The sequence below is a fragment of the Leptinotarsa decemlineata genome, unplaced genomic scaffold, assembly GCF_025532065.1.
Source record: "Leptinotarsa decemlineata unplaced genomic scaffold, Ldec_3_MD MMD2_tig00003335_RagTag_RagTag, whole genome shotgun sequence".
Lineage (NCBI taxonomy): Eukaryota > Metazoa > Arthropoda > Insecta > Coleoptera > Chrysomelidae > Leptinotarsa > Leptinotarsa decemlineata.
In genome coordinates this window covers 3,941,873-3,954,040 of record NW_027412587.1, presented here as the reverse complement: position 1 = coordinate 3,954,040, position 12,168 = coordinate 3,941,873, and the positions used below count along the sequence as shown (strand labels likewise).

At 35.6% G+C, this 12,168-nt stretch overlaps 1 protein-coding gene across 1 annotated transcript in view; it reads left to right on the top strand.

Moving 5' to 3' along the window:
- Positions 1 to 12,168, top strand: part of LOC111513582 (death-associated protein kinase 2) — an 88,729-nt gene that overhangs the window by 15,890 nt on the left and 60,671 nt on the right.

The following is a 12,168-nucleotide window of genomic DNA, read 5'->3' as shown; positions in this document are numbered from 1 at the left end:
ACCAAGAAGAAGACCCAGATCTTGGTTTAGTCATCGGATGGAAGAAAAGTAACCAAAGACCATCGTGGCAGGAGGTAGCAGGTTATTCGCCAGCGATTAAGTTCTACTGGGCACAATGAAACTCCCTTACCTTGGAAGGTCTTACTTTGGAGTCTGAAGACGGTGGAGAAGAAAGGCGCCAGACAGTGACCCAGGAACAGACGACAAGAGGTGCTCAAAGAAATCCATGATGGAATCACAGGAGGACATCTGGGAGTAACGAAGACCCTCCAGAAAGTAAGACAACGGTTTTACTGGGTTAATTGTCAAACCGACGTCAAGGACTGGTGCAGAAAGTGAGCTGTATGCGCTGCCAGTAACGGACCTAGGATACGACCAAAAGCTCCAATGCGCCAGTGTAACGTGGGTAGTCCTTTTGAGAGAATCGCCATCGACATCGCCGGCCCGTTCCCAGAGTCCGACCATGGGAATAAATACATCCCAGTAGCCATGGACTACTTCAGCAAGTGGGCAGAAGCCTATGCCATGCCCAACCAGGAAGCCTTTACCGTCACTGACATCCTGGTAAAGGAATGGATATGTCGATTCGGTGTCCCATTGGAGCTGCATTCGGACCAGGGCTGAAATTTTGAGTCCAATCTGTTCCAAGAAATATGCAAACTGTTGGACATTCGAAAGACCAGAACCACAGCCGATGGAATGGTGGAACGAATGAATAGACCATAAACCGCCACTTGTCCAAGGTAGTCTTTGACCATCAAAGAGACTGGGACCAATACCTGTTCCTGCTGGCTTATCGTTCGGCAGTGCACGAGTCAACCGGTCAAACTCCTGCCAGTATTATAATGGGACGAGAGCTGTGGCTTCCTTGCGACCTGAAATTTGGGACGCCGCCAAAACAAGACACTGCGGGAGAAGACTATGTCAGCAAGCTTCGGCAGAGAATGGACGACATCCATGAACGAGTCCGTCTGAACATCCGGAGTGCCAGCGATAGGATGAAGAAGGCCTATGACATCAAGGCGAATGTTGGAGAATTCGAAACTGGTGACCTAGTTTGGCTGTACAACCCTAAGCGACTCCGTAGTTTATCACCGAATTTGCGGAACTCGTGGGAAGGTCCGTACAAAATCATGAAAAAGATTAATGACCTCGTCTACCGAATCCATAAGCCACCTCGAGGAAAGCCTAGGGTCGTCCATTTTAATAGATTGGCTCCTTATGCTGGAAATCACGACCAAGTTCACGCCCTCAGACTACCAGAGGATGGAATGACGTTCCAGCAATTCATGTCCTTATACTCGAACGGACAGAAGGTCGTACATGGGGTAACTCGAGAAGAGCCACGAGACCTTTTCAAGGTTCCAGTTGATTACGCACTAGCTCACTGCGTGGCAGAGGATCTCCAAATGTCCAAGGGTATCGCTGTGGTATTCAACAAGAAATTCGGTCAGCTCCAAACATTTCGAGAACAGAATCCTTCTGGATTATGTTCTGTTGCACTCCTCCGATTTCTGTCGGAGGAGTGCTACAGTTGAAGAAGGGTCAGAGAAACATCTTCTACTTGGTGACCAAAAAACATTCTCGAGACAAACCGTCCTATGAAGATGTCTGGAGGAGTCTTACTAGACTGAAGGAAACGATGCTCGACCAGAATCTCGTGGACTTGGCAATCCCGAAATTAGCCTCTGGGCTCAACAGGCTGGACTGGAGAATTGTGAGAAGCATGTTGGAAACGATCTTCAGATCCAGCGGCATCAAGATTTTGGTGTGCGGTAACCATCTTCCATGACCGAGCATAAAGACTGTGGAGTGTTACTTCCATCGAACTTCACAGTGCAGATATGAGGAGTCCTGCAGGTATCAGCACACGCCAAGGATGACATTTCGGAGCGAAACGTCTTTAAGAAGGGGGCAATGTAATGAATCTGAAGCCGGCCCTGACCGATATCTCAGCGAGCAAACGCATGACTCATCGGGAATGCACTCGTTAAGCCACCGCGAATAATCTAGGCCAGTGCCGAAATCCCTAGAGAGATCCGGAGTGTTCGTTGACGATATAAAAAGGTCGCTCTCCGTCCCGAGCAGGGGTCTGTACTTAGAAAGTGTATCGTGCGTTTAAAGAAAGAAATCTAACTGTGAAGATAAATTAAGCGTTAGTTGCTAAGTGTTGTATATAAATCAGTTGTGAAAGTGAAATATTGTTAGAAATAAATTTGTTCAGGACATTTAATTCTTTAATTCGTTACAATATTTATAAATGGAGTAACAATAACCATTATTGGTACCATAGTCTAAATATCATAATCAAGTTCAGCAAGAGCAGTTTGTCGAATTTCTCTGTCAGAGGTAACTAAGTGCAGCGGCGGCTCGTCAGAGGAGGCAAAGGAGGCTTAGCCTCCCCATAAAATTTGAAGCTATCCATCGCAATGAATTAAAAGATGTTGACAAATAATTAGGATTATTTTTTTTTAAAAATGCTTGGGTATCAATACTTTACCATTAATTTTTAATATAAATACATAATATGCCCGAGAAAACACTATCACTCACTACGTAGCTCGTACCACACTGTATCCTGCATTGAAAAAACTCAAACGCACCGCCCATGAACGAATAACGAATAAACTATCAACCCGAAATAATAAATGCCATACGTTGCAAGGGAGCCAAGCCTCCGACCGCTTTAAAAAACACAGGCTCCACGAGACCGATCCAACCAGCGACATATACGTCCCGATTTGTAATTTCATTTGCAGAAACTATAGCGCCAGAGGAGGCTAGCCTCCAGTTGGTCTCCGTTAGTATACGACTGCGTTTGTTTTTTATTTAATTATTCGGACGGGATACCGTGACGACCCGGGACTAAAAAATATTCCGGTTAATCGTTTTAGTGTTTCTTGTTAATATTTGTTATTTGTGTATAAAACAGGCAGTATTATATCATAGCTGTGCTTTTTGGTAATATTTTTAAAGTGTTTTCTTTCAATTTCAAGGTGTTTTCAGGTTTTCACTTTTCGGTAAGTTTTTTTCCATTTATTATGGATAAGTTGGACGAAATTAAAAAATCTGACGTTATAGTCGATTGGTTGCTGACAAATAATTTTAAGTCTTTATTTTATGATAATAAATTTCACATTATTAAAACTCTGGGAAGGCCTCAACCAAATTTGATTTCAATTAAATCGTCAGATAATCGACAAAATCGAGGATTTAATATTTTTTGAAAAATATAAAAAATCTGTTTTTCCGTTAATCAGCAATTGGTACGATAAATGCTATTGGTTAACCGGCTTCATTAAACGAGAAAAACTTTTTTGTTGGGTCTGTTTTTTATTTTCCGTACAAACCGAATACCAAACGTGGTCTAAAATAGGATACTCCGGGCTTTTCTGTGTGTATTTAGTCTATATGACTTAAGCCTCTCCTGTTCTCCAAAGCATGAGCCGTCACTGATCAAGTGATTCCCAAATTTTGAAATAAAGGGAGGATTATAATGGGTTACTATAACATTAACTCGAATGTTTTGATATAAATTTTCCCATTTCGAAGGCATTTTTGATATCCAACTTCAAAAACATCCTGGAATGTGGATTAGTTTAATGATCAGCATATTTACAGTAAGAATGATCGAAAACTTCGCAGGCTTCTGGAGGATCAAAATCAAATTAATTGAGCCTCAGAAGATTGCCTAAAGAATCTTTTATTTCCGAACATCTGAAAAGGGCGAAAATAAAAACATCCGACTGCTAGATATTAGATATACTAGCGAACATCGCCGTACTTCTTGCGAAGAGCACATAAAGAGGCTGCAAATAATATTGGACAAATATTTTTGACCACTTTACCAGAAATAATAAAACTGCATGGCTCTCTTCAAGAAATGTCGAAGGTAATCTCATATAGTGAATAATAACTTCATAGATTTCACTGATTCCGAGAGGTATAATAAAGCAAGTCAAATTCTAGCTCAATGTTCGCAGGCGAATTGTACTGTTACGTTTTCCCGTGGATTTGACAATAATTGACTATACTGTACAATTAAACTCAATTTTATTTCACTGCTATACTGGTAATACAACACAAATACTTTAACTGAAACTTAAGACTAATACTCAAATGTATGGAACGCCGTTTTACTTTTTATTGTCACAAATATTCATTCCTCAATTTATTCAACTAACAATGTATTTGTTTGAATTTAATTGATTCATGCATTTGTTCGACACATTAAAAACGATTGTTCCCAAAATTTGTTCTATTTTAAATGACACTTGATTTAAAATTTTACATGAATTAATTTGTTTGATGAAAAGTTGCGAACAGTTATAATATAGATTCATTGTTTGAAATTTTTGGAAGTAAATGTTTGTCATATATACTTTTTTTGTAACTATCGAATAATTTACTACAATTTTTGTGAAACATGAATAAAATGGTTTGTTGATAATTATAGTTACATGAATTAAAACGATTGTTGATAATTTTAATTCGGCGCTAGCGTCGAACGGATTCTTGCAGAAGCTGAATTTTTAAATCTGGCAACATGATAGTTTAGTGATAGTAACACAATATTCCTTCCGACCGCAGCCCTGAATAAAAATTATCAACAATCAATTTAATTCATGTATCTCCTAAAAGCAACAATCAAAACAATTCATTTTTACAAAATACCGATAGAAAGTAAAACGGCGTGTCACGCCGTTTTGCTTTTTATTAATATTCATTTGAAATGAACTGAATTATTTTGTTTGTCGAATTTCAGTGATACATGAATTAAATTGATTGTTGATAATTTTTATTCGGCGCTGTCGTCGGGCGTATTTTTATGGAACTACTCAACTGTATATATGTATGACGTTGGTCATAGTACGGTAATAATCCGTTAGACCGCAGCGACGAATAAACATTATCAACAATCAATTTAATTCATGTATCACCTAAATGCAACAGTCAAAACAATTCATTTTCCCAAAATACCACCGGTGTGCCACGCCGTTTTACTTTTCATTAATATTCCTTTGAAATGAACTGAATTATTTTGTTTGTTGAATTTCAGTGATACATGAATTAAATTGATTGTTGATAATTTTTATTCGGCGCCACGGTTGAACGGCGTGTTGTCATACTATAAATGAACTAGCATGTTGCCATATGTAACAATTGAAGTTCTTGATAAATCCGCTCGATACCAGCGCCGAATTAAAATTATCAACAATCGTTTTAAATGATACAAGAAACTTTTTAAATCATCAAAAAATTTAATTTTTTGTCAGAAATTAGCTTTTTAAAAAGACTGATGAAATAAAATGATACTTGCTTGAGAATGTTTTGCACAAAAGTTGTAACCAAATTTTAAATTGAATGCATTAAAGTGAATGTTGCAAATATTGAACACTTTCAATAAAATTGAAATATAACAATCTTTATTATTCATTGAAAAATATTTAGTATGGAAAGTTAATTTGCTATATTTTCAGACAAACGAAAGTCTATTTTTATTACCAACAATGTTTCATGGAAAAACTTTGACAGTCATTCAAATATATTCATTGAAATTTCATTCCCAAACTTACTTTTAGAAAGTGAATTTAAAGTTTCATTGTAATTCAACAGTCATATAAATAACTAACATTTTATTGAAAGGTCAAAATTATATGCGGAATTGAAACGTTTGTTGAATTTACTCGAATAATACATTCCATTGATTGTTGAATTAAAATGTTGGTTTATTGCTGAGTTGAACTATATGTATATAGATTATTTTTCAGCATAATATATAATAAATGGGCGTTCCATTTTCCAATACTCTGAAACAATATTTTTCTTCGGAATCAATAAAAGCTTCAAGTTATTTCATTACTCTTTTTTATTCAAATAACAATTTTATTCATGTAACATTTTAAATCAAGTGTCATTTAAAATAGAACGAATTTTGCGAACAATCGTTTTTAATGTGTCGAACAAATGCATGAGTCAATTGAAATCAAACATTCTTATTAGTCAATGGGCTTGCCTAAAATCAAACAAATAAATTGTTAGTTGAATAAATTGAGGAATGAATATTTGTGACAATAAAAAGTAAAACGGCGTTCCATACAAATGTCTCTTGCCTCATTAGAACACTTCGAAACGCACTTTCAACTGAACTTCCACGATTTGGTAGTGATTATATATCGCACTGGAAGACACTGGAAGCCGATAGGGAAGTCGCTGGAAGTTTCTCGAAGCGACACGACATCTAGAATGATCGCGAAGCGCAAGTGTAAAGCGCGATCTTAGCAAAGTCACAATCGATTGACGAAGACCAGCGGCGGTCGGCGTTATTTTCTTAAGGGGTTGAGTCACAACAGTTCATTCTATCATTTTGACTTTATTGGAGATGCTGCCCTGATATATTGAGGCGATTTTGTTGTATACAGAGATTATGGCCAAATCCCGTAGGGTAATTATGGATGTCATTGTGACAAAGGAGATTTATTTATATGTATATAGCATATCAAATCTTCAGTTGTATTCATTTAAATTTTCCAACATTACAATTTACAAACCCATTTATTTGAAAATTATTTCTGGAGCTCATCAGAATCGTCAATCACAAAAATTTTACGCTCGGTTCATCCTAGAAACATGATTTCGCGAGTTCATTAAAATTCCCGAATGTCCACTCTAATATATAAAAGTTGTCGCCGAAAACCCTGGCGTAACTCATCCCACTTCTAAATGGGTTATTTAGCATCGAATTTTTGGCATCAGCCATCGAATTCTTGACCGGTGTGATCATCACAAAGACAAGGAATAATTGGCGAAGAATTTTATGGCCGCGTAAAATTCGAATCCGCCATTTCGGCGGAATATAACTCAAAGAAAAAACAATCCATTCGAATAAATGATCTGTCGCAGTTTCATCTGTGGATTGACATTGTTTTTGCGCGCGTTGTGTAATTGAATCGTGTCCAGTTGGCAGACTTCCTAAGTGAAGTTCAACATTAACGTCTATCCGTTGGCGCAATTAAATTTTTTCGCGATTGCTTTCTATCTAATCAATGGATCAGCAGGTCTGAAAGTGAAGTCGCACATATTTTCGTGAATGTGAATGCCACGTGATGGAAATATTATCTATAAAATCGGTACACAGCATCAAAATTGTGAATCGTCATAACGCTGCAAGGACGTAGACTGCATACTTCAACGATGTTAAAATGTACATCATCATAAAGAACAATATTATAATACGCATCCTGATATGCATACCTAGATGTCAAGAAATGTGTATGTTATATGTTTTAAAATATGTTTTTCCGTTAACTAGCTGTCTCACTTCTATGAACGACAACTCTCAGAAGTCGAAACTAGTGCGAGCTAAGGACTAACGAGGTCCTAACTTCTTAAGTGTGATTCCTAACACGAAAAATGTCAAAACACTGTAAAGAAAACAAATAATTCGGTAGGATAATATCAAATAAATGAAGTACATAAAGAGATATAGAAATAGGGCAAATAAAATAGAATAGTTATAAAACTATAAACTAGTACATAAAGTACATAAAGAGATATAGAAATAGGGCAAATAAAATAGAATAGTTATAAAACTATAAACTATAAAATAATAAAACTATAAAATAATATACAATTTCGAGTAGATACTGAATATATGTATATGTGACAAAATAGAACATAAAAAGATAACAGAAACAGTTTGTATTTACTCAGTACAATACAACACTTTAGGAAAAAAGCCAGTAATTTCCAATATTGATTACATGAACTGTATTGACAGTCAGATACAAGTCAATCAATTAATCAAGCATGCTTCATTGTCCAAGAAATCCTTATTGACAAAGCTAGTGAAACTTTATGAAGTCAACAATGTTAAAGTTTTTAAAAAATATATTGAAATTATGATATACAGTGAACAATCATTATATGTTTAAAAAAATGTACATATACGAATATACATAAATAAAACAATAAATAAACCATTACAGATAATAAATAAACAAATCATTACAGATATATAAAGATCTGAAATACATCATCGTAATATTCCTTTAAGTCATAGTAGGCTTTTTGCAGGAGTTTCACTAATTCTCTGAATTTTTTTAAATTTGCTATTACACTATGACACATTGGAAGGTAGTTGTATATTTTCTTGCTTTCATATATCAAAGAAAATTTTGTAATTGCTGATTTTGGGATTGGCAAAGGTAAATTCCGACTTCTTTTCGTGTGGTAACGTCTGCCATTATTTACTGCTGAATTGGAGTATTTTTGTGAATTAAGCAAACGGTTTCTACAAGGAATAAATCTGTTTAAAATCTGCTTTTCCGTTAGCCAGCTGTCGCCCCCATAAACAAGGTGCAGTAAGAATTTTCTGACTGATGAAAAGTGGTTTGTAGTGATCTTGTGTGTGTGTGTGACTTTTGTTGACTATACCGTGATTTTCTATAAGTAAGTCATCAAAATTGAGTTTGAAGCAAACTATGTTTGTTTTATTTGTGTTGAAACATAAGGAGTTTGAATCGCACCGCTGTTTAACCCTATAGAGATCTAGGGTTATGATCTCTCTGAGATTATCTTCATTTGTCCTCCGCCAAAGGATCGTGGTGTCATTCGCAAAAAGTGTGAACTTTCCTTTAATATCAATGGTTACCAGATCATTCAGATGAAGCAGAAAAAGGATAGGGCCCAGAACCGAACCTTGTGGTACACCTGATGAATTATTCTCAATATGCGATGTATTTCCCTGGAGTTTTATCAACTGCTCTCTGCCTGTTAGATAACTGTAAAGTTATATGACAATCCTCTAAAGCCATATCACTGAAGTTTAAATAATAGTGTTTCATGGTTCGCGCAGTCGAACGCTTTTGAGACATTACAAAATACTGCCCCAATAGATTCTTTATTATTCCAACCAATATATACATCTTCCAGAAAAGAAAAGATTGCATCGCCTGTGTTTTTATGGCTTTGCAATCCATATTGAGATTCGCATAGTATGTTGTGATTACTTAAGAATTTAAGCATTCCCTTTTTAACCAGTTTTTCAATTATTTTTGAGATTGTCGGAAGCAATGATATAGGCCGGAAGTTTGATGGATCATTCATTTCACCACCTTTATGAAGCGGAATGAATATCGCTAGTTTCAGACATGTAGGAAATCTGCTAGAATGAAATAATTTATTAATGGCCTCAACAAGAATATTCAAAGCGTATTCTGGGAGATTTTCTAAAATTTTGACTGATATTTCATCATAACCAGGTGATGTTTTGTTCTTTATTTCATTAATAGTTTGCTTCAGTTCGTATATGTCTGTATCAAATGGGTGAAAGTTATCTGGAATATTCATATATCTTATAAACTCAGTTGGAAGAATTGTCGGTTGTAATTCTGATGTTGTTTTTTGTGCTATCGTACAGTACAACTTGTTTAACACATTAGGATCTACACCCGCATTAGTAGACAATATATTACCTTTTCCACTTAATTTATTTATTATAGCCCAGTTATCTTTTGCTTTATTTTCAGCCATGTATAGTTTGTCTTCAAAATATCGTTGTTTGGCAAGCTTTATTAGTTTTCTAATAATTGTTCTGTATTTTATTGGAAAACATTTTTCGAATATATCTCTCAGATAGTTTTGAATTATGTTAACTAAATCATCAACGTTCAAAACGTTTGCCCATGGTGTTATATTGCATAGGTTTCTAAATGATTCGTATTCTGTATCTATATTTACTTCTCTTATTCACTGTTTAGAGTGACATTTCGAAAATGAGAGCTTCATGGTCTGAAAGACCTGCGGGAACAGTCTTACAGCTAATATTCTGTTTTTCCAAATTTGAACAGATATAGTGAATTATAGTGACTAAATACATGATTATTCTTGTATGTTAGCTGACATGCATGGTCAAGTTTAAAGAGGTCAGTAAGTTATGTAGATCCTGCTTCACCATACATTATTCATCGTCGAATAGAATAAATTCTATCGGCAGTCCAAGAATATAAAACATGAAATAAATAAATTATTAACAAGAATACTTTTAAAAATAAACTTTCATTAAAATGTTCTGAAAAGCAAAAAATAAGTTTTAAATTAATTCAAACCCACCAATTAATTACATTTTACAATTTTTATGATATACAAGCTTATCTAGACATTTGCCTATTTGATAAAAAAATATAATATTTTTCTTAGAATCATTTTATGTCAACTTACATGTGGTATTCTAATTTATGTATATATAATATAAATTGTGTAAGGGTAAGGTAATAAATTGATGGGTTTGCTTTAATTTTTTATTTTCTTCTATCAAATAATTAATTTTTCAGTTATCGCTGGACAAAATTCTTTACTCTGTTCCTCTGTTCATTTCCTTTAATGCGTCATTGTTGCATGATCGGTCCCTTGGATATTCATTCGATCACTGCCAAACTATCCTTAACCTTTAAAGAACTACAATTTTTAAGAATTGTTATGGCAATCATGTTGTTATCCGACATTTTGGCTTGAACTTTTTCATTTGATATCCATTTCATGAGGGTGCATAAAAGAACATAGTCTGCCATCTTGGGAGGTCCGCCATATTGGATTAAGCTTTTAATTATCTTTCTTCGTAGTTTGGTTTGCAAACCCACTACGCTGGTGGATCCTATAGACCAGGGGTCGGCAAGTAGTTTTCGTTAGGGTCCGTATATTGTGAGAAAATTTTAATGAGGTCCAGAAAAAAAAACAGCTGATAACAATGACGTGCTACCCATGTATTATTTTGGTTTCAAATAAAATTCTAAATTATAGAACATAGGAAACACAAATTAATGTGAGAAACTACACCTAAGGTCTTGAGACAGTTTGGTTCTCGAGAAGAACAGCAAATTAGATGTGGGTCTTCTGTGTGATCATTCGTTAATCTTGAACGATATTTATTTTTCAAAAAATTCATCTTTGTAAAAGATGTTTCACATAGGTTCGTATGTCAAGCCAAACATAGTGGTCAAATTTATAGCTACTTTCTTGCCATTTTCAAGTTTTTCCGGGACATGTTTGGTCCAAAATTCTCATTAGGATACCGTTAAAGACACATCTTCTTGAAAATCGATTATCTCTAGTTGAGGTGATGGCTTTGACAGATGAAACAACTTGGCAGCCACATTTGTCCATTCTACCGCTACATCGTTCCTAAGATCGGCCAGAAATTTCCCAATAACGGCACAATGACTTCTTCAGAGTCCTTTAAAATCTGTTTTAAAATCTGTTTTTCCGTTAATCAGCTGTCGCCCCCATACGAACGACAACTCTCAGAAGTTGAAAAACTTGTGCGAGCTAAGGACTTTCGAAGTCTTACCTTTTAACGTGTGATTCCTAACAAGGTTGCAGAATCATTCCAGCTTCAACCAGAAAAATTCTCTCGAGAAAAATATCTGGTCGAGGCGGGAGTCGAACCCACGGTCTCTCGATCGTGAGTCGGGCGCACTACCACCGCGGCCAATTCCACACACGATTTGTATCAGATCACATATTAATTTAAGATTTCCTTGTAACTATGTGTTGAACGCATTCAAATATTTCAAAATATCTTTTAGGAAAGCCATAATCAGCATATTGCGCTTGTTTGTTATGAACTCAAAGGGCTTTCTGCGTATCTAAGTTATCTGTTCTTCAATTAGCCAGGCTAGATGGGAAACTAATCAAACCATATCAGTTGTAGGTACTTGTAAAACAGGTTAGCTAGGAAACTCAAAATAAAATAAGTACTGAGTTAAATTCTATGTGGCTTAATTTTTTTTTTATTTAATTAAGGTATTGTATGCCTTATCTACGCGTACTAATTTATACTTGGTATATTTGGCGGATCAATATTTTTACAGACAGCAAGAGCGCAATAGGGACTCTGACAAATCCAAAGGTGACATCAAAACTGGTCTTGGAATGCCATGAAGAACTGAATGATCTTGCAAACAGGAACAAATTAACTTTGTAATGGGTGCCAGGCTATTCAGGAATCAGAGGTAATGATAAAGCTGATGAATGCGCTAGACGCGGATCATCAACTTCATATATAGGTCCTCAACCAGCTCTAGGGGTACCAAAATCATTGGTACGAAACAAGATTAGGGCATAGACCAATAAGAAGCTATTACATAAGGGGGGAGGGAGAATATCTGG